This window comes from Poecilia reticulata, chromosome 17 (genome assembly GCF_904066995.2).
Source record: "Poecilia reticulata chromosome 17, P_reticulata-male-v2, whole genome shotgun sequence".
NCBI classification, from domain to species: domain Eukaryota; kingdom Metazoa; phylum Chordata; class Actinopteri; order Cyprinodontiformes; family Poeciliidae; genus Poecilia; species Poecilia reticulata.
The window spans coordinates 27,463,016-27,484,963 of record NC_088846.1 but is presented as its reverse complement, the minus strand read 5'-3'; the positions used below and the strand labels follow the sequence as shown (position 1 = coordinate 27,484,963).

Sequence of the window (21,948 nt, the reverse complement as noted above, 5' to 3'; positions counted from 1 at the left end):
GACGCTCAAAAAATGGCTTCCTTTTGGTCAAGCAGAGATACGCCTTATTTGAATATATTAAAGAGGAAAACACGCCTACAGGTATAAAAGTCTGTGCACAAGGGAAATAATTCAGAAAAAGCTGATTTTAGTTTACTTCTGCACCAGCTCTTTCTCCGAGGACGCGTCCTTGATGTCTTTGTCTGTCTTATTGTCTCAGGTAACAATGTATGTCTCTGTTTATCCAGTTTCCTGTTCTCTTGTACTTTCTTATGATTGGATTAAATTCTGTAATTTTGTGATGTCAACACGCATTGTTGTGTTTCTGTCCCCACATGCGGTCGCGAGAGAACCCGCAATCAGTCAGAGGAAGAAGCCAAACCAGTTGGTTTTTTTTCTAAATTTAATCAGACAAATAATTCTTCCTTAACATATGTTAATTAAAATATAAAACAAACAAACCCTATAAAAATACTTACCATCTGCATAAAATGCTGCAGAAACTTCTAAAGTTTCAACCTTTGCATTTAATTCCTGGACCTGGTTCTTCAGGCTATTTACTTCCACCTGAAGAAGCTTGGCCTTTTGGTTGACAGCCCTAAGGAGCCTTCCCTTCTTTTTTTAGGGCTTCAAGACTCATCTGGAAGGCCTCATGTACACTCCTCTGAATTATTTCTCGAGAAGCTACTGGATCGGAAAGATAAGATGTTAAGCACAAAAAATAATAATTCACATTAAACAACTGATACTATTCCTTCACTCTAATGCTTAGTTTGAACAAAAGTTTAAACAAAACATCTAAAAATAAATTAAAACTTGCAAGATATCTTGAAAATAAAGAAATCTTTTAAGAAAGTCAAACATTATGAAAATGTGACTGACTCCACAATTGTAAGAAAAGTAAAGTAAGTTTACTAATAGCTGCAAAAAAAATCACTTGGTAAAATGATGTGGGATAAAAGGACACAAATCTTGCATGTGATTAAAACAAAAGAAATAATTGTAAATGGCAACAACAGTCATAATTACATGTAACATTATTTTCAACATGTGAAAAGTACAAATAATTAAGAAGTGGTTTAAGTTTACAAATATCTACAACAATGTTCTAATAAGTGATCTGCATTAAATCACATTTTGAAATAGTTTATTTTTCTTCCTTAATTAAAAATTAACATTTTGGACTAATAAGATTGAAAAGATTTCCTCCACTGAAATTGCTAAAAACCATAGGCAGACTACAAATAAATTACAGAGCAGAGAAATATTTTTAAAAATTGTACCACAGAAATCCTAATAAAGGGAAGAAAGTCGGAGTGTGCTATCAACATTGTAAACCATCCGCCTCTCTCCAGCTGGCGTTCCAGACGAGAGGCGGGGTTTAAAAAAACGATATATTTGGAAATATGAATCATCAAACACTTTAACCGATTTTTTTGAGCCGCATTGAAACGCAAGACGAACACGGAGACGCTCCTGCTGGGTTTACAACTGTGGCAGCAAAGGAGACCTGCTGCTGCTGCAAAGATCTACACGTGTTAAAATCGTGCAGCAACCCAGTAAAATAAAAAGAACTTCACACAGGTTTTCCCCAAATTAACCAACTGAGTTTAGATGACTAGGTGGCATCAATAAAGCACCTTAAGCTTAAGAAGTAGTCTGTAGGCTACTGATGTTGTCTGTGTTTGGATTACTAGAACTAGACAGAAACTCAAATTCAAAACACAGAACCTAGCAGTTATTATATCTTTATACAATATCGATAAAGAATTTAACTACTTCACTTAAAATTAAAACAGTTGTGGCAGGAGTAAGGCAGAGGCTGCACCTGCTGGCAGGGTGATTGCAAGTGAGCCGAGGTGAGCTGCGGACTGACACTTGTTTGCTGTTGACACGCTTCCATGTTGAGCTGTCTGTGTGCCGAGTACAGAAACGTACAGGCGTATTTACCTCCACGTTGATCGTGGGTGGAGTGGCTCCTGTGACAAGTGCCGACATTTGTGAGCGTTCCCATTTGGGTGGAAGTGAGGAGAGCTTGGCCTGATCGGAATCTCAACTGATCGCCACACATTTAACGCTGCCTCTTTGCCCGGACTGAGTCACCGCTTACTTAGCAGTCAAGAGAGATCGGTGTGTGGGAAGCTATGTAGTCATCAAGGGTCGGGAGGAATGCATTTGTGGCTTCATAACACTTTTGAATTTTCCGTACCCCTTGTGGCATTTCAACCCCTCGCACAGATGCATTCTTGCAGAAACTGATGTACACCTCTGATCTGTAACTATCAAAGACTTCAGTTTTCTGTCCGAAACTGACCCTAACTTTCTCGCTGACACCTGACACTATTCGGGATTTCAGGGTCTTCATGTTGATGTTCTTCTGGTCAGGCGGGATCAGGATTGCTGCTTTGTAATCATCTCCATAACACATGACAAAGAATTGCAGCTGATATTCTCTTAATGCTAGTTGCATTTGTGGGTTGTAGACTGTCATCCTCGTGTACTGGTTGAGCCCTTTGATACCTCCCTCTTGGTCCTCCCAATGGTAGACACTGGTTTTGTCAGGCATACAGAACAGTCCATGTTCAATACATCAAAGTTGATAAACAAGACTCGCCATCCTTGATAAATCCTTCAAAGATTTCTAAAGGCGTGCATTCGTCGGATCAAGGTGAGGTTGTCCAGGGTCATAGCTTGGTCAGAGGTTTTGACATTCTCTTGTAAACAGCTTCGACATCGATCGGCATAAGTCTTGCATCCAAATGGCCTTCCAATGGTTTTGAGCTCTTTTTCCTTAGGTATCAGTTTGATCGTGAGGTAATTGAGCACATATTCCATCTCTGATGATGAGTGGTAGTAATCTTGTAGGAAACCCTTTAAATCGTGTTCCTCCTCCCTGGAGAACAGATGCACAAGCAAAAGGCGACCTTCCTCCCAAGGCAGTGCATCAATAGTCTTGTTGATATAGTAAGCAGCGGATCGATCCCGCAGTGCAGAAATAGCCCGGTCTTTAAGATACTGACTGTAATGATCGAGTTTGTCCAATTCCATCAACATGATGTCCCCGCCCAAATTTCTGCACAATCTTTTTGGCATTTGGGTCCAGGTTGAGTCATTGTGCCTCTCGTAAATACTCCGGGGCGTAATCATCTATTGTGACGGGGGTGAGGGGGGCATGTTTTCTTCCTGAGAATATGGCTTCTGATGAATGACTCTACAGCAATATTTCTTGTGCTAATTATTGCTACATTGTCAATGTCTTTCTCCTCTTGGGCTCTGTCTCGCGCGCTCTCAAAGGTGGCAGCCATGTCAATTAATGGGTGACCACACACCTTTGCTAACCCGCCAAGCTCATGTTTCACAGGTGTGGAACATTTCTTCAGAATTGTTTCTAGAGCGCTACCTAGATAGTGGTAACCCACTCCCCGAAGGTCTGCACAGATGTTGGCCTTAAGAGTGTTGTTTGTACCATTCATCTTCCTCAGATAGTACCTCAGCGACCACTATGCCCTCCAAAGAAAACTGGGTTGAATATGACGCCTTAAGTTCGAAACGTATGCACACTAACGGGCCTTCTAATAAGTGAAGTATCACATACGTGGAGTATCGGACGTCTTCTAAGTGTCGGACTCTCCACACAGTTGAAATGGCGCAACGCTAAATGAAACGCACCGCAACAATCCTCAACACGATCCACATGGACTTTAATAAACCACATGCGCGTGAAAATCAAAGCGCACCATTTATATTACCGACAAGACTCCACTATGCTCTTAAGTTATCTTCATTCCCCTGCTATTAGTTTTCTGCACATCACCATAATTTATAGTCTTTTAATACCTATGAACTCTTCCGTATTGGCTGGGAAACTAAGGTTTATTTTAAAAAGCTTTCAACCTGTACTCTAATATTACTGCTGTTCGCGTATCCCTCCAAGATTGTGTTCTTCCTTTCTTTTTTTCGTTCTTCTGTACCCCCGCATTACAATTGTTTTACCCCTGAGGGGGAATGGCGGTCCTCATTCCCCCTCCCGCCCCCGCCGAGTTTACTTTTGTAGTTCACATGTCCCTACTCCAGGTGAAATTTACGGCATTCTCCGACCTAAAACTTCACAGATATGTTTTATATGCAAAAAGAATTGCCGTAATTTGAACTACTTGACACCAGAAAAGCTCATAGAAAAGCTTCCAAACAGAATTTTTTTTCAAATTAGATAGCAACTGATATACTTACGGAGGCAAGCTGGGCCGCATTTTGCACTGCCTTTAATTTGGGGTCTGTTGAACTTGGCAATTTCAAGGTTGAATAATTAGCCATTTTCTAGAAAGAACAAAATATATAGATAACAACAATTACAAAGATGAAACGCAATAAAAACTTTACCTTATTACTGAAAATGTATCATGATATACCTACTTCAATCACTCCGTCGTACAAGAACAGAAAATGTCTGCAAACGAATCTGAGAATATATAAGTCCAGAGCACAAATGGGTGGGACTAAGAGAAATACCCGCCCTCTTTCCAAAATTTTACTTGACAAAAATTTGTAATGGATGATAGGACTTCCTTTCTTAATAACGCCCATTTCAACTTTGACACTTATGACTATGGCCCTAATATTATTAACAAAAATTACAACACAAATAACAATAACTGATAATAAAAAAACACCAATAATTTGAAATAAATAATTATATATAAATGGAAATCTAAAGCTCTTACCTTTACCAAGAGGTATTACGCAACTTTTGCAGGTGACTCTGTTCATACTTAAGCAATTACATATATTGTAAAAATAGTAGTCTGTATTAAACACCACTTCTAATATATTGAGCTGAAATACATAGAAAAAAATATATCAGATATCAATGTACATCAACACTTAAATATAATTATTGAAATAAAAATACTTTCCCAAAAACACAAAAAAAGATCACCTGTTAGACACGCGCAATATAAACAGAATACTGAATAGTATTTACTATTTGTGTTCTTCACATTAAAATAGATTTGTTTTACGAAAATAAACATGTTCTAGAACACCATCTTTTCACTGACGAGTTCACAGATTTATAGTAAAAAGACGAACGCAAAGATGCAAAAAAAAAACCTAGACGCAGCGCCAATCCCTATGCTTTATAGGTCAGATCCATCACTTCCTGGTTTGGAGCCTACATTTTCAAGTTGAGAAATATGACCAGATATTTTACCGAAACTTATCAAATGAGTCTATATTGCTGTTCACCCGAAAACTTCCGTTACCTGCCTCTCATAGCTTTTCTGCTAGCTTTTAGTAAACTCGAGCGGAATCTTTTTCTGTAAAGTAATTAGATACACGCTGTAAAAACAAAGTGTCACATACACTGGTACAGGCATATTTATGGAACGAAAAACATCCAGAGTGAAAAGGATTTATTTTTTGTAAATTGCACCGCACCAGCAGATGAAATCGAAACCTGTGCATTCTGGATATCCGGATACAGCTGACAGTGGAGATGAAGCGGACTTTATCGAAGGCATCGACTATTATGTCCACCAAGGGCACAACATATTTGAGGACATGAGACAAGAATGAGGGTTCATCAAAACATTTTATTCTTAACCCTCCTGTTATGTTGCGGGTCAAATTGACCCGTTTCAAAGTTTAAAAATATTTTTAAAATAGTTGCAAGTATTTTTATTGCATGAAACTTTTTCTATTTGTCTTAATAGGTGAACTCTACATATAAATTGAAAATTTATTCATTTTACACATTTGCAGCCCCCCCTGCGTATACTTGTTACGTCGATACTGTTCGGGTCAATTTGACCCCACAGTCAAGTTAAAGTGCAAAAAAAGATTAAAAATGTCCAATTCTGTTTGTTTCCTTACAGCTATGAACCTTATTTCACCACACACACACAAACACAACACACCACACACACACACATACATACACACACACGCAGACACACACAAACCCACTTTCTCCCTACTCTCTTTACTTCACAATGAACTGCGAGAAAGCAGGTGTTCATACAACTTTTGACGGGAACCTATTCTGTTCCCGTGGGAAAACTCCACCCACACTGAGTGGACACTCAGTAGAAGTGGAGGGGAACATAATTACTCTCTGCATGACTCATTTATCTTGATTTTAATTGGCGGGTCAATTTGACCCGGAACAGTATGTGTGTCTTAAATTCAATTATAAAGATCACCCTTTGAAAAAAAAAATTTAATGTAATATAAAAAAATTTACCAAAGATTACTTTCAAGGAAATTATTGTTTTTTTGTGTCTAGGTTTTTTTCAGTGGACATAAAAAATGTAAATCCCATTTTTTATGTCCAAATGAGTAATTGAGTAAGTTGTCGTCATTAATCCTTAATTTCTGAGAAATAAAAAACATAATTGCACAAATTTTGATTGAGATGGTTAGTATTAGAGTTAATCAGATAAAAAAATGTTTTGGAGGAATTTTTTGGTTCCTGACACTATTGCATGATAAAACACTCCCTGGGTCAAATTGACCCACGAACATTATTGCTGTACCTCAGAAACGAACATAACAGGAGGGTTAAACTCTCTTGAACTTTGGTTTTCCTGGTTTTGCTGCTTCTGATTTTCTGTGAAGAAAAAGAGAGTTAAAGGCCCTCAGTTTCCCGTGTCCCAAAAAAAGAAAAACAAAACCCCAAAAGTATTAACAGAAAGTTGGACCTGTTGAGCCGATCAAACAGAACAAAACGGTACAGCAGGGGGCCAACGCTATACAGGGCCGTCGAAGCCCGTACTAGTACCGGACTAAAGCAAAAAAGAACCTAATGCAAAAGACAGGACAACCGGTCCCACCAGGCCAAAATCACAATAAAAAGAAGCAAACAAACAAACAAAAGCTAACAGAAATACCGCATGGCAGGCTGGAAACGTCAGTTGCGGCCCACAGCGACTGGACGTGCGTGCACCGCGCCCGGTGGTGGTGGAGCGAGTGGAAAGGCGGGACTCCCAACATGCCGAAAGTCAGCCTATTTATAGGCGGACCAACAGCGTCAGAAATTATCCAAACTCCAAAATATATTAACAAAAGGTCATTCAACTAAAGTCTATAAGAAAACAAAAGAAATAGACAAAAATCATAATGTGCCCGAAGCACATAACATCGACCCACTCCATGAGATGTAAGTAGGCTAGATTGAGAAAAGGAACAAAACAGGTTCTATGGATAAAACACAAAATTTTAATAAAATCTACACAAAATAGAATTTATCGAATATCTGACATGTGAACCATATCTGACAATGTGCCATGTTAGCATATTGTCGTACTCACATGGCACTAACCTGTGGCATGCGAGCACAACAATGTATGTTTTCTTCGTTTTGATTAATATTTTTTTATTTTCAAATTTGTAATAGTTGGATTGTGTCTCTAAAATCCTTTGTCCTGGAGCAGAACTTTAATTAAAAAATTGATAAAAATAAAGGAATATTAATATATTATGAGTATTAAGTATAAATATAATTCTAAAACTATCCAAAAAAATTTAGTTAAAAATCATTTTTAAATATTTTCAAACTCAGATGAAATTTGTCCCAAGTTTTTGTTAACACCGTTAGAAATAAAAGAATGTAAAAAAAAAAATCTGAAATTATTGGTGGGCACCAGGGCTTTTGAGGAGTTATGTTTGTTGTTTCAAATTATGTTTCTTCAGTGTAGGAGTGCGTGTGTATATATGTTTGACCTTTATTCAAACCTTCATGCGCCCCATTAGGTAATTCCATAAGCTGTATCTCCATGCTACATCGGCCAATCTGCACAAGATTTTTGGTGAGTCGTCAGGAAGCGCTGTCTTAACTCATCAAAGTTTATGGCCTGACGGATGGCTGTGAGAACTGCACGAGAATGTGGCAGTGGCTGGCGGGAGGTGGTGGTGGTGTTGGAGCCTCTGCAGTGGCAAAAAGACCGGAGTGGCACTGAGCTGCAAGGGCCGTTCAAGGCTGCTTGCGGCTTTAATCCTAATTCTAATTCTGATTTTCTGGGCTGTATAATATTGATCTAAATAGTGCATTCTTAACAATTACTAATAAACTAAAAATGATCATTTTCTGGGTTAAATAGGGAGTACTCCACCTAAAACACAAAAGAGAAAAGCACACATTAGGGCAGGTGGTAACATTCAGACAAAACAGACACAAGTGAAGACGGTGACGTCAAAGGGCCACGAAGGAACGTTACTGAGCATCCTGGCAGAGTCTGATAAAGGTGTTGTTATCAAGGCATGAAGTCCTTAGCAGCGCTCAGCTCCGCAACTCCATGGATACAGGAGGAGGTGAGGAGGAAAGAGCGTTGTTTACATATCTTCGAGGAGATTAGAAATATGCAGCCCGTCCAAGGCCACATGGGGAAAGCCAATTCAGAAACAGAATGTCTTAGGTCGGGAAGATTATAAATTTCAAAATTCCCTAAAGTCTCTCCGATACATCCCAGTTCCCAATTATCCAAATTAGTTTGGTCGTTCTACTGAGCCAAAACAAGCAACTTCTCCGAGATCGATTCCAACTTATTAGTCAATTGTAGAGTCCTCGTCTCTGTCCACACCAACAGTCTGAGTGTTTGCTAGTTCGGCCAAGTCCGTCACAAATTTGTCGATAAGCCAGGAATCCACAAGCTCCAAATGGCAGAAATCCTGTTATGAATAAATCAAGGGTGAAAATCCCAACGGGAGTGTCCCCGCAGGACAAGAGGGCTCTCCTGTGCCCAGACTTCTCTTCGAAAATTTGATCAATTGCATTGAGATTGGTTGACCAGATCCGTAATTTGTAGATTTGGATGATGTGCAAAGAAAAGCTCCAAAAATATAGAAAAAGACAGGACATAAACAGCAAGCAGGACATGCATGGGCAAGGAGGGAGCAGAGGAAAAAAGCGCCGCCTTCATCAAGAGCAAGAGAGAAAAGGCCTACATTGAAGTCGATTGGCATATGAAACATCACAAAAGAGGAAGACTTGTTGTCTCACTACACACATTTAGAAGAATAACATAAAAAATCTGTTTTTGTTTGATTTCTTATCAGAAACATTTGCATGTTAAGTAAACATGAACTGGGACTTGAGGTTGAGTTATAGCCATGGTTTTCAGCTTGCATGACTATTTTTCTCAAGTACATGCCTTGGAATGAAGGTTTTCCTGCACTGACTGCAACTGTGAATTCCTTCCTGATCTCCTCATCCCAGTGGGTTTTAATGCAGATCATACAGTAGTGTCACCGGATCCTTCAGTAGATCCAGATGGATAACACAGAATTTTAGCTGATCCATCTACTCTGTAGGCGTGGGATTCGAACCCACACCTCCAGGGGAAACTACGGCCTAAACGCAGTGGCTTAGACCACTCGGCCATCCTGACTATCATGAGCAATGAGTGAGGTGCCTTCCCAGGTGGTATGCTCGGAGGGTGACCAACACTTTACAATTAAAGAAGGAGACAATGGACTATTTGCTCATAGCGAGAAGTAAAATTTAGCAGTTTTTCTGCCAAATTATATGCTGAGCTTGCATTGCAGCCATGGCCCCCTTATAAATTGTTACCATAATTAGCGTTTAATGATTTTTTTTCTGGAGAACCACTGAACGTCTCCCGCAAACGTTTTTTGCAGACCTGACCATAGACTGTTTTGCTCTGCCTCAAATGACACAAACTGCACATTTTTCTGGTAGTAACATGTTGGAATCTCTTAAATGCAAGGAAATGTGTCAGAAGTGGGATTCGAACCCACGCCTCCAGTGGAGACTGCGACCTTAACGCAGCGCCTTAGACCGCTCGGCCATCCTGACGTCACACAGTTCTGTAGATGTTGTCTTTGCTCTGAGAATTCACTTACGGTTGAGAACTGCTTGGTTGATTGAGACCTCTGCAAAGTTTCATTTTCTCTCCAAATGCAGAGTCAGTCAATTGGTCCTCCATTTCAACAATCTTACTGACTTACACCGAATGTCCAGGAGTCGAGTTAAAATGACGACTATGAGAGTGAAGTCCAGGCAAGTGAGAAATGCCTTTCTGTCAGAAGTGGGATTCGAACCCACGCCTCCAGGAGAGACTGCGGCCTAAACGCAGCGCCTTAGAGCGCTCGGCCATCCTGACTTCTATGAGCAACGAGTGAGGTGCCTTCCCATGCGGTATGCTCGGAGGGCGACCCACACTACAATTAAAGGAGGACAATGGACTATTTGCTGATAGTGAGAAGAAAAATTTTGCAGTTTTTCTGCCGAATTATATGCTGAGCTTGCATTGCAGCCATGGCCCCCTTATAAATTGTTACCATAATTAGCGTTTAATGATTTTTTTTCTGGAGAACCACTGAACTTCTCGCTCAAATGTTTTTGGCAGACCTGACCATAGACTCTCTTGCTCTGCCTCAAATGACTCAAATTGCACCTTTTCCTGTTAGTAACATGACGCAATCTCTTAAATGCAAGGAAATGTGTCAGAAGTGGGATTCGAACCCACGCCTCTAGTGGAGACTCCAACCTGAACGCAGCGCCTTAGACCGCTCGGCCATCCTGACGTCACACAGTTCTGTAGATGTTGTCTTTGCTCTGAGAATTCACTTACGGTTGAGAACTGCTTGGTTGATTGAGACCTCTGCAAAGTTTCATTTTCTCTCCAAATGCAGAGTCAGTCAATTGGTCCTCCATTTCAACAATTTACTGACTTACACCGAATGTCCAGGAGTCGAGTTAAAATGACAACTATGAGAGCGAAGTCCAGGCAAGTGAGAAATGCCTTTCTGTCAGAAGTGGGATTCGAACCCACGCCTCCAGGAGAGACTGCGGCCTAAACGCAGCGCCTTAGACCGCTCGGCCATCCTGACTTCCATGAGCAACGAGTGAGGTGCCTACCCATGCGGTATGCTCGGAGGGCGACCCACACTACAATTAAAGGAGGACAATGGACTATTTGCTGATAGCGAGAAGAAAAATTTTGCAGTTTTTCTGCCGAATTATATGCTGAGCTTGCATTGCAGCCATGGCCCCCTTATAAATTGTTACCATAATTAGCGTTTAATGATTTTTTTTCTGGAGAACCACTGAACGTCTCCCGCAAATGTTTTTTGCAGACCTGACCATAGACTGTTTTGCTCTGCCTCAAATGACACAAACTGCACATTTTTCTGGTAGTAACATGTTGGAATCTCTTAAATGCAAGGAAATGTGTCAGAAGTGGGATTCAAACCCACGCCTCCAGTGGAGACTGCAACCTTAACGCAGCGCCTTAGACCGCTCGGCCATCCTGACGTCACACAGTTCTGTAGATGTTGTCTTTGCTCTGAGAATTCACTTACGGTTGAGAACTGCTTGGTTGATTGAGAGCTCTGCAAAGTTTCATTTTCTCTGTAATCATTGGAATGATTTCACTCTTTACATGTGTTAATGCCAAATGCAGAGTCAGTCAATTGGTCCTCCATTTCAACAACCTTACTGACTTACACCGAATGTCCAGGAGTCAAGTTAAAATGACGACTATGAGAGTGAAGTCCAGGCAAGTGAGAAATGCCTTTTTGTCAGGAGTGGGATTTGAACCCACGCCTCCAGGAGAGACTGCGACCTGAACGCAGCGCCTTAGACCGCTCGGCCATCCTGACTTCCATGAGCAGCGTGTGAGGTGCCTTCCCATGCAGTATGCTCGGAGGGCGACCCACACTACAATTAAAGGAGGACAATGGACTGTTTGCTCATAGCGAGAAGTAAAATTTAGCAGTTTTTCTGCCAAATTATATGCTGAGCTTGCATTGCAGCCATGGCCCCCTTATAAATTGTTACCATAATAAGTGTTGAATGATTTTATTCTGGAGAACCACTTTGGCAGACCTGACCATAGACTCTCTTGCTCTGCCTCAAATGACACAAACTGCACCTTTTCCTGTTAGTAACATGGCGCAATCTCTTAAATGCAAGGAAATGTGTCAGAAGTGGGATTCGAACCCACGCCTCCAGTGGAGACTGCGACCTGAACGCAGCGCCTTAGACCGCTCGGCCATCCTGACGTCACACAGTTCTGTAGATGTTGTCTTTGCTCTGAGAATTCACTTACGGTTGAGAACTGCTTGGTTGATTGAGACCTCTGCAAAGTTTCATTTTCTCTCCAAATGCAGAGTCAGTCAATTGGTCCTCCATTTCAACAATTTACTGACTTACACCGAATGTCCAGGAGTCGAGTTAAAATGACGACTATGAGAGCGAAGTCCAGGCAAGTGAGAAATGCCTTTCTGTCAGAAGTGGGATTCGAACCCACGCCTCCAGGAGAGACTGCGGCCTAAACGCAGCGCCTTAGACCGCTCGGCCATCCTGACTTCCGTGAGCAATGAGTGAGGTGCCTTCCCATGCGGTATGCTCGGAGGGCGACCCACACTACAATTAAAGGAGGACAATGGACTATTTGCTGATAGCGAGAAGAAAAATTTTGCAGTTTTTCTGCCGAATTATATGCTGAGCTTGCATTGCAGCCATGGCCCCCTTATAAATTGTTACCATAATTAGCGTTTAATGATTTTTTTTCTGGAGAACCACTGAACGTCTCCCGCAAACGTTTTTTGCAGACCTGACCATAGACTCTCTTGCTCTGCCTCAAATGACTCAAATTGCACCTTTTCCTGTTAGTAACATGGCGCAATCTCTTAAATGCAAGGAAATGTGTCAGAAGTGGGATTCGAACCCACGCCTCCAGTGGAGACTGCGACCTGAACGCAGCGCCTTAGACCGCTCGGCCATCCTGACGTCACACAGTTCTGTAGATGTTGTCTTTGCTCTGAGATTCACTTACGGTTGAGAATGCTTGGTTGATTGAGAGCTCTGCAAGTTTCATTCTCCAAATGCAGAGTCAGTCAATTGGTCCTCCATTTCAACAATTTACTGACTTACACCGAATGTCCAGGAGTCGAGTTAAAATGACGACTATGAGAGCGAAGTCCAGGCAAGTGAGAAATGCCTTTCTGTCAGAAGTGGGATTCGAACCCACGCCTCCAGGAGAGACTGCGGCCTAAACCAGCGCCTTAGACCGCTCGGCCATCCTGACTTCCATGACAATGAGTGAGGTGCCTTCCATGCGGTATGCTCGGAGGGCGACCCACACTACAATTAAGGAGGACAATGGACTATTTGCTCATAGCGAGAAGTAAATTTGCAGTTTTTCTGCCAAATTATATGCTGAGCTTGCATTGCAGCCTTGACCCCTTATAATTTACCATAATAAGTGTTGAATGATTTATTCTGGAGATCCACTGAACTTCCCTCAAATGTTTTGGCAGACCTGACCATAGACCTCTTGCTCTGCCTCAATGACCAAATTGCACCTTTCCTGTTAGTAACATGGCGCAATCTCTTAAATGCAAGAAATGTGTCAGAAGTGGGATTCGAACCACGCCTCATGGAGACTGCGACCTGACGCAGCGCTTAGACCGCTCGGCCATCTGAGTCAACAGTTCTGTAATGTTGTCTGCTCTGAGAATTCACTTACGGTTGAGAACTGCTTGGTTGATTGAGACTCTGCAAAGTTCATTTTCTCTCCAAATGCAGAGTCAGTCAATTGGTCCCCATTCAACAATTTATGACTTACACCGAATGTCCAGGGTCGAGTTAAAATGACGACTATGAGAGCGAAGTCCAGGCAAGTGAGAAATGCCTTTCTGTCAGAATGGGATTCGAACCCACGCCTCCAGGAGAGACTGCGGCCTAAACGCAGCGCCTTAGACCGCTCGGCCATCCTGACTTCCGTGAGCAATGAGTGAGGTGCCTTCCCATGCGGTATGCTCGGAGGGCGACCCACACTACAATTAAAGGGACAATGGACTATTGCTGATAGCGAGAAGAAAAATTTTGCAGTTTTTCTGCCGAATTATATGCTGAGCTTGCATTGCAGCCATGGCCCCCTTATAAATTGTTACATAATTAGCGTTTAATGATTTTTTTCTGGAGAACCACTGAACGTCTCCGCAAACGTTTTTTGCAGACCTGACCATAGACTGTTTTGCTCTGCCTCAAATGACACAAACTGCACATTTTTCTGGTAGTAACATGTTGGAATCTCTTAAATGCAAGGAAATGTGTCAGAAGTGGGATTCGAACCCACGCCTCCAGGGGAGACTGCGACCTTAACGCAGCGCCTTAGACCGCTCGGCCATCCTGACTCACACAGTTCTGTAGTGTGTCTTTGCTCTGAGAATTCACTTACGGTTTAGAACTGCTTGGTTGATTGAGAGCTCTGCAAAGTTTCATTTTCTCTGTAATCATTGGAATGATTTCACTCTTTACATGTGTTAATGCCAAATGCAGAGTCAGTCAATTGGTCTCCATTTCAACAACCTTACTGACTTACACCGAATGTCCAGGAGTCAAGTTAAATGACGACTATGAGAGTGAAGTCCAGGCAAGTGAGAAATGCCTTATTGTCAGGAGTGGGATTTGAACCCACGCCTCCAGGAGAGACTGCGACCTGAACGCAGCGCCTTAGACCGCTCGGCCATCCGACTTCCATGAGCAGCGTGTGAGGTGCCTTCCCATGCAGTATGCTCGGAGGGCGACCCACACTACAATTAAAGGAGGACAATGGACTATTTGCTCATAGCGAGAAGTAAATTTAGCAGTTTTTCTGCCAAATTATATGCTGAGCTTGCATTGCAGCCTTGACCCCCTTATAAATTGTACCATAATAAGTGTTGAATGATTTTATTCTGGAGATCCACTGAACTTCTCCCTCAAATGTTTTTGGCAGACCTGACCATAGACTCTCTTGCTCTGCCTCAAATGACTCAATTGCACTTTTCCTGTTAGTAACATGGCGCAATCTCTTAAATGAAAGGAAATGTGTCAGAAGTGGGATTCGAACCGACGCCTCCAGTGGAGACTGCGACCTGAACGCAGCGCCTTAGACCGCTCGGCCATCCTGACGTCACACAGTTCTGTAGATGTTGTCTTTGCTCTGAGAATTCACTTACGGTTGAGAACTGCTTGGTTGATTGAGAGCTCTGCAAAGTTTCATTTCTCTGTAATCATTGGAATGATTCACTCTTACATGTGTTAATGCCAAATGCAGAGTCAGTCAATTGGTCCTCCATTTCAACAACTTACTGACTTACACCGAATGTCCAGGAGTCAAGTTAAAATGACGACTATGAGAGTGAAGTCCAGGCAAGTGAGAAATGCCTTTTTGTCAGGAGTGGGATTCGAACCCACGCCTCCAGGAGAGACTGCGGCCTAAACGCAGCGCCTTAGACCGCTCGGCCATCCTGACTTCCATGAGCAATGAGTGAGGTGCTTCCCATGCGGTATGCTCGGAGGGCGACCCACACTACAATTAAAGGAGGACAATGGACTATTTGCTGATAGCGAGAAGAAAAATTTGCAGTTTTTCTGCCGAATTATATGCTGAGCTTGCATTGCAGCCATGGCCCCCTTATAAATTGTTACCATATTAGCGTTTAATGATTTTTTTCTGGAGAACCACTGAACGTCTCCGCAAACGTTTTTGCAGACCTGACCATAGACTGTTTTGCTCTGCCTCAAATGACACAACTGCACATTTTCTGGTAGTAACATGTGGAATCTCTTAAATGCAAGGAAATGTGTCAGAAGTGGGATTCGAACCACGCCTCCAGTGGAGACTGCGACCTGAACGCAGCGCCTTAGACCGCTCGCCATCCTGACGTCACACAGTTCTGTAGATGTTGTCTTTGCTCTGAGAATTCACTTACGGTTGAGAACTGCTTGGTTGATTGAGAGCTCTGCAAGTTCATTTTCTCTGTATCATTGGAATGATTCACTCTTTACATGTGTTAATGCAATGCAGAGTCAGTCAATTGGTCCTCCATTTCAACAACCTTACTGACTTACACCGAATGTCCAGGAGTCAAGTTAAAATGACGACTATGAGAGTGAAGTCCAGGCAAGTGAGAAATGCCTTTTGTCAGGAGTGGGATTCGAACCCACGCCTCCAGGAGAGACTGCGGCCTAAACGCAGCGCCTTAGACCGCTCGGCCATCCTGACTTCCATGAGCAATGAGTGAGGTGCCTTCCCATGCGGTATGCTCGGAGGGCGACCCACACTACAATTAAAGGAGGACAATGGACTATTGCTGATAGCGAGAAGAAAATTTTGCAGTTTTCTGCCGAATTATATGCTGAGCTTGCATTGCAGCCATGGCCCCCTTATAAATTGTTACCATATTAGCGTTAATGATTTTTTTTCTGGAGAACACTGAACGTCTCCCGCAAACGTTTTTGCAGACCTGACCATAGACTGTTTTGCTCTGCCTCAAATGACACAAACTGCACATTTTTCTGGTAGTAACATGTTGGAATCTCTTAAATGCAAGGAATGTGTCAGAAGTGGGATTCGAACCCACGCCTCCAGTGGAGACTGCGACCTGAACGCAGCGCCTTAGACCGCTCGGCCATCCTGACGTCACACAGTTCTGTAGATGTTGTCTTTGCTCTGAGAATTCACTTACGGTTGAGAACTGCTTGGTTGATTGAGAGCTCTGCAAAGTTTCATTTTCTCTGTAATCATTGGAATGATTTCACTCTTTACATGTGTTAATGCCAATGCAGAGTCAGTCAATTGGTCCTCCATTTCAACAACCTTACTGACTTACACCGAATGTCCAGGAGTCAAGTTAAAATGACGACTATGAGAGTGAAGTCCAGGCAAGTGAGAAATGCCTTTTTGTCAGGAGTGGGATTTGAACCCACGCCTCCAGGAGAGACTGCGACCTGAACGCAGCGCCTTAGACCGCTCGGCCATCCTGACTTCCATGAGCAGCGTGTGAGGTGCCTTCCCATGCAGTATGCTCGGAGGGCGACCCACACTACAATTAAAGGAGGACAATGGACTATTTGCTCATAGCGAGAAGTAAATTTAGCAGTTCTTCTGCCAAATTATATGCTGCGCTTGCATTGCAGCCTTGACCCCTTATAAATTGTTACCATAATAAGTGTTGAATGATTTTATTCTGGAGATCCACTGAACTTCTCCCTCAAATGTTTTTGGCAGACCTGACCATAGACTCTCTTGCTCTGCCTCAAATGACTCAAATTGCACCTTTTCCTGTTAGTAACATGGCGCAATCTCTTAAATGCAAGGAAATGTGTCAGAAGTGGGATTCGAACCCACGCCTCCAGTGGAGACTGCGACCTGAACGCAGCGCCTTAGACCGCTCGGCCATCCTGACGTCACACAGTTCTGTAGATGTTGTCTTTGCTCTGAGAATTCACTTACGGTTGAGAACTGCTTGGTTGATTGAGAGCTCTGCAAAGTTTCATTTTCTCTCCAAATGCAGAGTCAGTCAATTGGTCCTCCATTTCAACAATTTACTGACTTACACCGAATGTCCAGGAGTCGAGTTAAAATGACGACTATGAGAGCGAAGTCCAGGCAAGTGAGAAATGCCTTTCTGTCAGAAGTGGGATTCGAACCCACGCCTCCAGGAGAGACTGCGGCCTAAACGCAGCGCCTTAGACCGCTCGGCCATCCTGACTTCCATGAGCAATGAGTGAGGTGCCTTCCCATGCGGTATGCTCGGAGGGCGACCCACACTACAATTAAAGGAGGACAATGGACTATTTGCTCATAGCGAGAAGTAAAATTTAGCAGTTTTCTGCCAAATTATATGCTGAGCTTGCATTGCAGCCTTGACCCCTTATAAATTGTTACCATAATAAGTGTTGAATGATTTATTCTGGAGATCCACTGAACTTCTCCCTCAAATGTTTTGGCAGACCTGACCATAGACTCTCTTGCTCTGCCTCAAATGACTCAAATTGCACCTTTTCCTGTTAGTAACATGGCGCAATCTCTTAAATGCAAGGAAATGTGTCAGAAGTGGGATTCGAACCCACGCCTCCAGTGGAGACTGCGACCTGAACGCAGCGCCTTAGACCGCTCGGCCATCCTGACGTCACACAGTTCTGTAGATGTTGTCTTTGCTCTGAGAATTCACTTACGGTTGAGAACTGCTTGGTTGATTGAGAGCTCTGCAAAGTTTCATTTTCTCTCCAAATGCAGAGTCAGTCAATTGGTCCTCCATTTCAACAATTTACTGACTTACACCGAATGTCCAGGAGTCGAGTTAAAATGACGACTATGAGAGCGAAGTCCAGGCAAGTGAGAAATGCCTTTCTGTCAGAAGTGGGATTCGAACCCACGCCTCCAGGAGAGACTGCGGCCTAAACGCAGCGCCTTAGACCGCTCGGCCATCCTGACTTCCATGAGCAATGAGTGAGGTGCCTTCCCATGCGGTATGCTCGGAGGGCGACCCACACTACAATTAAAGGAGGACAATGGACTATTTGCTCATAGCGAGAAGTAAAATTTAGCAGTTTTTCTGCCAAATTATATGCTGAGCTTGCATTGCAGCCTTGACCCCCTTATAAATTGTTACCATAATAAGTGTTGAATGATTTTATTCTGGAGATCCACTGAACTTCTCCCTCAAATGTTTTTGGCAGACCTGACCATAGACTCTCTTGCTCTGCCTCAAATGACTCAAATTGCACCTTTTCCTGTTAGTAACATGGCGCAATCTCTTAAATGCAAGGAAATGTGTCAGAAGTGGGATTCGAACCCACGCCTCCAGTGGAGACTGCGACCTGAACGCAGCGCCTTAGACCGCTCGGCCATCCTGACGTCACACAGTTCTGTAGATGTTGTCTTTGCTCTGAGAATTCACTTACGGTTGAGAACTGCTTGGTTGATTGAGAGCTCTGCAAAGTTTCATTTTCTCTCCAAATGCAGAGTCAGTCAATTGGTCCTCCATTTCAACAATTTACTGACTTACACCGAATGTCCAGGAGTCGAGTTAAAATGACGACTATGAGAGCGAAGTCCAGGCAAGTGAGAAATGCCTTTCTGTCAGAAGTGGGATTCGAACCCACGCCTCCAGGAGAGACTGCGGCCTAAACGCAGCGCCTTAGACCGCTCGGCCATCCTGACTTCCATGAGCAATGAGTGAGGTGCCTTCCCATGCGGTATGCTCGGAGGGCGACCCACACTACAATTAAAGGAGGACAATGGACTATTTGCTCATAGCGAGAAGTAAAATTTAGCAGTTTTTCTGCCAAATTATATGCTGAGCTTGCATTGCAGCCTTGACCCCCTTATAAATTGTTACCATAATAAGTGTTGAATGATTTTATTCTGGAGATCCACTGAACTTCTCCCTCAAATGTTTTTGGCAGACCTGACCATAGACTCTCTTGCTCTGCCTCAAATGACTCAAATTGCACCTTTTCCTGTTAGTAACATGGCGCAATCTCTTAAATGCAAGGAAATGTGTCAGAAGTGGGATTCGAACCCACGCCTCCAGTGGAGACTGCGACCTGAACGCAGCGCCTTAGACCGCTCGGCCATCCTGACGTCACACAGTTCTGTAGATGTTGTCTTTGCTCTGAGAATTCACTTACGGTTGAGAACTGCTTGGTTGATTGAGACCTCTGCAAAGTTTCATTTTCTCTCCAAATGCAGAGTCAGTCAATTGGTCCTCCATTTCAACAATTTACTGACTTACACCGAATGTCCAGGAGTCGAGTTAAAATGACGACTATGAGAGCGAAGTCCAGGCAAGTGAGAAATGCCTTTCTGTCAGAAGTGGGATTCGAACCCACGCCTCCAGGAGAGACTGCGGCCTAAACGCAGCGCCTTAGACCGCTCGGCCATCCTGACTTCCATGAGCAATGAGTGAGGTGCCTTCCCATGCGGTATGCTCGGAGGGCGACCCACACTACAATTAAAGGAGGACAATGGACTATTTGCTCATAGCGAGAAGTAAAATTTAGCAGTTTTTCTGCCAAATTATATGCTGAGCTTGCATTGCAGCCATGGCCCCCTTATAAATTGTTACCATAATAAGTGTTGAATGACTTATTCTGGAGATCCACTGAACTTCTCCCTCAAATGTTTTTGGCAGACCTGACCATAGACTCTCTTGCTCTGCCTCAAATGACTCAAATTGCACCTTTTCCTGTTAGTAACATGGCGCAATCTCTTAAATGCAAGGAAATGTGTCAGAAGTGGGATTCGAACCCACGCCTCCAGTGGAGACTGCGACCTGAACGCAGCGCCTTAGACCGCTCGGCCATCCTGACGTCACACAGTTCTGTAGATGTTGTCTCTGCTCTGAGAATTCACTTACGGTTGAGAACTGCTTGGTTGATTGAGACCTCTGCAAAGTTTCATTTTCTCTCCAAATGCAGAGTCAGTCAATTGGTCCTCCATTTCAACAATTTACTGACTTACACCGAATGTCCTGGAGTCGAGTTAAAATGACGACTATGAGAGCGAAGTCCAGGCAAGTGAGAAATGCCTTTCTGTCAGAAGTGGGATTCGAACCCACGCCTCCAGGAGAGACTGCGGCCTAAACGCAGCGCCTTAGACCGCTCGGCCATCCTGACTTCCGTGAGCAATGAGTGAGGTGCCTTCCCATGCGGTATGCTCGGAGGGCGACCCACACTACAATTAAAGGAGGACAATGGACTATTTGCTGATAGCGAGAAGAAAAATTTTGCAGTTTTTCTGCCGAATTATATGCTGAGCTTGCATTGCAGCCATGGCCCCCTTATAAATTGTTACCATAATTAGCGTTTAATGATTTTTTTTCTGGAGAACCACTGAACGTCTCCCGCAAACGTTTTTTGCAGACCTGACCATAGACTCTCTTGCTCTGCCTCAAATGACTCAAATTGCACCTTTTCCTGTTAGTAACATGGCGCAATCTCTTAAATGCAAGGAAATGTGTCAGAAGTGGGATTCGAACCCACGCCTCCAGTGGAGACTGCGACCTGAACGCAGCGCCTTAGACCGCTCGGCCATCCTGACGTCACACAGTTCTGTAGATGTTGTCTTTGCTCTGAGAATTCACTTACGGTTGAGAACTGCTTGGTTGATTGAGAGCTCTGCAAAGTTTCATTTTCTCTCCAAATGCAGAGTCAGTCAATTGGTCCTCCATTTCAACAATCTTACTGACTTACACCGAATGTCCAGGAGTCGAGTTAAAATGACGACTATGAGAGTGAAGTCCAGACAAGTGAGAAATGGCCTTTTGTCAGGAGTGGGATTTGAACCCACGCCTCCAGGAGAGACTGCGACCTGAACGCAGCGCCTTAGACCGCTCGGCCATCCTGACTTCCATGAGCAACGAGTGAGGTGCCTTCCCATGCGGTATGCTCGGAGGGCGACCCACACTACAATTAAAGGAGGACAATGGACTATTTGCTCATAGCGAGAAGTAAAATTTAGCAGTTTTTCTGCCAAATTATATGCTGAGCTTGCATTGCAGCCATGGCCCCCTTATAAATTGTTACCATAATAAGTGTTGAATGATTTTATTCTGGAGATCCACTGAACTTCTCCCTCAAATGTTTTTGGCAGACCTGACCATAGACTCTCTTGCTCTGCCTCAAATGACTCAAATTGCACCTTTCCTGTTAGTAACATGGCGCAATCTCTTAAATGCAAGGAAATGTGTCAGAAGTGGGATTCGAACCCACGCCTCCAGTGGAGACTGCGACCTGAACGCAGCGCCTTAGACCGCTCGGCCATCCTGACGTCACACAGTTCTGTAGATGTGTCTTTGCTCTGAGAATTCACTTACGGTTGAGAACTGCTTGGTTGATTGAGAGCTCTGCAAAGTTTCATTTCTCTCCAAATGCAGAGTCATCAATTGGTCCTCCATTTCAACAATTTACTGACTTACACCGAATGTCCTGGAGTCGAGTTAAAATGACGACTATGAGAGCGAAGTCCAGGCAAGTGAGAAATGCCTTTCTGTCAGAAGTGGGATTCGAACCCACGCCTCCAGGAGAGACTGCGGCCTAAACGCAGCGCCTTAGACCGCTCGGCCATCCTGACTTCCATGAGCAATGAGTGAGGTGCCTTCCCATGCGGTATGCTCGGAGGGCGACCCACACTACAATTAAAGGAGGACAATGGACTATTTGCTCATAGC

At 43.4% G+C, this 21,948-nt stretch overlaps 31 non-coding genes across 31 annotated transcripts; all 31 read right to left on the bottom strand.

Moving 5' to 3' along the window:
• Window positions 1–9,707: 9,707 nt before the first annotated feature.
• Window positions 9,708–9,790, bottom strand: trnal-aag (transfer RNA leucine (anticodon AAG)). Its single transcript has one exon. It is a non-coding gene; the product is annotated as a tRNA-Leu (tRNA).
• A 224-nt stretch (window positions 9,791–10,014) lies between these two features.
• trnal-uag (transfer RNA leucine (anticodon UAG)) lies at window positions 10,015–10,097 on the bottom strand. Its single transcript has one exon. It is a non-coding gene; the product is annotated as a tRNA-Leu (tRNA).
• Window positions 10,098–10,438: 341 nt separating this feature from the next.
• On the bottom strand, window positions 10,439–10,521 carry trnal-cag (transfer RNA leucine (anticodon CAG)). Its single transcript has one exon. It is a non-coding gene; the product is annotated as a tRNA-Leu (tRNA).
• Window positions 10,522–10,744: 223 nt separating this feature from the next.
• Window positions 10,745–10,827, bottom strand: trnal-uag (transfer RNA leucine (anticodon UAG)). Its single transcript has one exon. It is a non-coding gene; the product is annotated as a tRNA-Leu (tRNA).
• Window positions 10,828–11,168: 341 nt separating this feature from the next.
• On the bottom strand, window positions 11,169–11,251 carry trnal-aag (transfer RNA leucine (anticodon AAG)). Its single transcript has one exon. It is a non-coding gene; the product is annotated as a tRNA-Leu (tRNA).
• Window positions 11,252–11,515: 264 nt separating this feature from the next.
• On the bottom strand, window positions 11,516–11,598 carry trnal-cag (transfer RNA leucine (anticodon CAG)). The gene has a single exon. It is a non-coding gene; the product is annotated as a tRNA-Leu (tRNA).
• A 319-nt stretch (window positions 11,599–11,917) lies between these two features.
• trnal-cag (transfer RNA leucine (anticodon CAG)) lies at window positions 11,918–12,000 on the bottom strand. The gene has a single exon. It is a non-coding gene; the product is annotated as a tRNA-Leu (tRNA).
• Window positions 12,001–12,223: 223 nt separating this feature from the next.
• On the bottom strand, window positions 12,224–12,306 carry trnal-uag (transfer RNA leucine (anticodon UAG)). Its single transcript has one exon. It is a non-coding gene; the product is annotated as a tRNA-Leu (tRNA).
• A 341-nt stretch (window positions 12,307–12,647) lies between these two features.
• On the bottom strand, window positions 12,648–12,730 carry trnal-cag (transfer RNA leucine (anticodon CAG)). The gene has a single exon. It is a non-coding gene; the product is annotated as a tRNA-Leu (tRNA).
• A 216-nt stretch (window positions 12,731–12,946) lies between these two features.
• trnal-uag (transfer RNA leucine (anticodon UAG)) lies at window positions 12,947–13,028 on the bottom strand. The gene has a single exon. It is a non-coding gene; the product is annotated as a tRNA-Leu (tRNA).
• Window positions 13,029–13,639: 611 nt separating this feature from the next.
• On the bottom strand, window positions 13,640–13,721 carry trnal-uag (transfer RNA leucine (anticodon UAG)). The gene has a single exon. It is a non-coding gene; the product is annotated as a tRNA-Leu (tRNA).
• A 335-nt stretch (window positions 13,722–14,056) lies between these two features.
• On the bottom strand, window positions 14,057–14,139 carry trnal-aag (transfer RNA leucine (anticodon AAG)). The gene has a single exon. It is a non-coding gene; the product is annotated as a tRNA-Leu (tRNA).
• Window positions 14,140–14,816: 677 nt separating this feature from the next.
• trnal-cag (transfer RNA leucine (anticodon CAG)) lies at window positions 14,817–14,899 on the bottom strand. Its single transcript has one exon. It is a non-coding gene; the product is annotated as a tRNA-Leu (tRNA).
• Window positions 14,900–15,159: 260 nt separating this feature from the next.
• Window positions 15,160–15,242, bottom strand: trnal-uag (transfer RNA leucine (anticodon UAG)). The gene has a single exon. It is a non-coding gene; the product is annotated as a tRNA-Leu (tRNA).
• Window positions 15,243–15,912: 670 nt separating this feature from the next.
• Window positions 15,913–15,995, bottom strand: trnal-uag (transfer RNA leucine (anticodon UAG)). The gene has a single exon. It is a non-coding gene; the product is annotated as a tRNA-Leu (tRNA).
• A 333-nt stretch (window positions 15,996–16,328) lies between these two features.
• Window positions 16,329–16,411, bottom strand: trnal-cag (transfer RNA leucine (anticodon CAG)). Its single transcript has one exon. It is a non-coding gene; the product is annotated as a tRNA-Leu (tRNA).
• Window positions 16,412–16,674: 263 nt separating this feature from the next.
• On the bottom strand, window positions 16,675–16,757 carry trnal-cag (transfer RNA leucine (anticodon CAG)). The gene has a single exon. It is a non-coding gene; the product is annotated as a tRNA-Leu (tRNA).
• A 338-nt stretch (window positions 16,758–17,095) lies between these two features.
• On the bottom strand, window positions 17,096–17,178 carry trnal-cag (transfer RNA leucine (anticodon CAG)). Its single transcript has one exon. It is a non-coding gene; the product is annotated as a tRNA-Leu (tRNA).
• A 223-nt stretch (window positions 17,179–17,401) lies between these two features.
• trnal-uag (transfer RNA leucine (anticodon UAG)) lies at window positions 17,402–17,484 on the bottom strand. The gene has a single exon. It is a non-coding gene; the product is annotated as a tRNA-Leu (tRNA).
• Window positions 17,485–17,820: 336 nt separating this feature from the next.
• On the bottom strand, window positions 17,821–17,903 carry trnal-cag (transfer RNA leucine (anticodon CAG)). Its single transcript has one exon. It is a non-coding gene; the product is annotated as a tRNA-Leu (tRNA).
• Window positions 17,904–18,126: 223 nt separating this feature from the next.
• Window positions 18,127–18,209, bottom strand: trnal-uag (transfer RNA leucine (anticodon UAG)). Its single transcript has one exon. It is a non-coding gene; the product is annotated as a tRNA-Leu (tRNA).
• Window positions 18,210–18,549: 340 nt separating this feature from the next.
• On the bottom strand, window positions 18,550–18,632 carry trnal-cag (transfer RNA leucine (anticodon CAG)). The gene has a single exon. It is a non-coding gene; the product is annotated as a tRNA-Leu (tRNA).
• A 223-nt stretch (window positions 18,633–18,855) lies between these two features.
• trnal-uag (transfer RNA leucine (anticodon UAG)) lies at window positions 18,856–18,938 on the bottom strand. Its single transcript has one exon. It is a non-coding gene; the product is annotated as a tRNA-Leu (tRNA).
• Window positions 18,939–19,278: 340 nt separating this feature from the next.
• trnal-cag (transfer RNA leucine (anticodon CAG)) lies at window positions 19,279–19,361 on the bottom strand. The gene has a single exon. It is a non-coding gene; the product is annotated as a tRNA-Leu (tRNA).
• A 223-nt stretch (window positions 19,362–19,584) lies between these two features.
• On the bottom strand, window positions 19,585–19,667 carry trnal-uag (transfer RNA leucine (anticodon UAG)). Its single transcript has one exon. It is a non-coding gene; the product is annotated as a tRNA-Leu (tRNA).
• Window positions 19,668–20,006: 339 nt separating this feature from the next.
• trnal-cag (transfer RNA leucine (anticodon CAG)) lies at window positions 20,007–20,089 on the bottom strand. Its single transcript has one exon. It is a non-coding gene; the product is annotated as a tRNA-Leu (tRNA).
• A 223-nt stretch (window positions 20,090–20,312) lies between these two features.
• trnal-uag (transfer RNA leucine (anticodon UAG)) lies at window positions 20,313–20,395 on the bottom strand. Its single transcript has one exon. It is a non-coding gene; the product is annotated as a tRNA-Leu (tRNA).
• Window positions 20,396–20,736: 341 nt separating this feature from the next.
• On the bottom strand, window positions 20,737–20,819 carry trnal-cag (transfer RNA leucine (anticodon CAG)). Its single transcript has one exon. It is a non-coding gene; the product is annotated as a tRNA-Leu (tRNA).
• A 224-nt stretch (window positions 20,820–21,043) lies between these two features.
• Window positions 21,044–21,126, bottom strand: trnal-cag (transfer RNA leucine (anticodon CAG)). The gene has a single exon. It is a non-coding gene; the product is annotated as a tRNA-Leu (tRNA).
• Window positions 21,127–21,465: 339 nt separating this feature from the next.
• Window positions 21,466–21,548, bottom strand: trnal-cag (transfer RNA leucine (anticodon CAG)). Its single transcript has one exon. It is a non-coding gene; the product is annotated as a tRNA-Leu (tRNA).
• A 220-nt stretch (window positions 21,549–21,768) lies between these two features.
• Window positions 21,769–21,851, bottom strand: trnal-uag (transfer RNA leucine (anticodon UAG)). Its single transcript has one exon. It is a non-coding gene; the product is annotated as a tRNA-Leu (tRNA).
• Window positions 21,852–21,948: the final 97 nt, after the last annotated feature.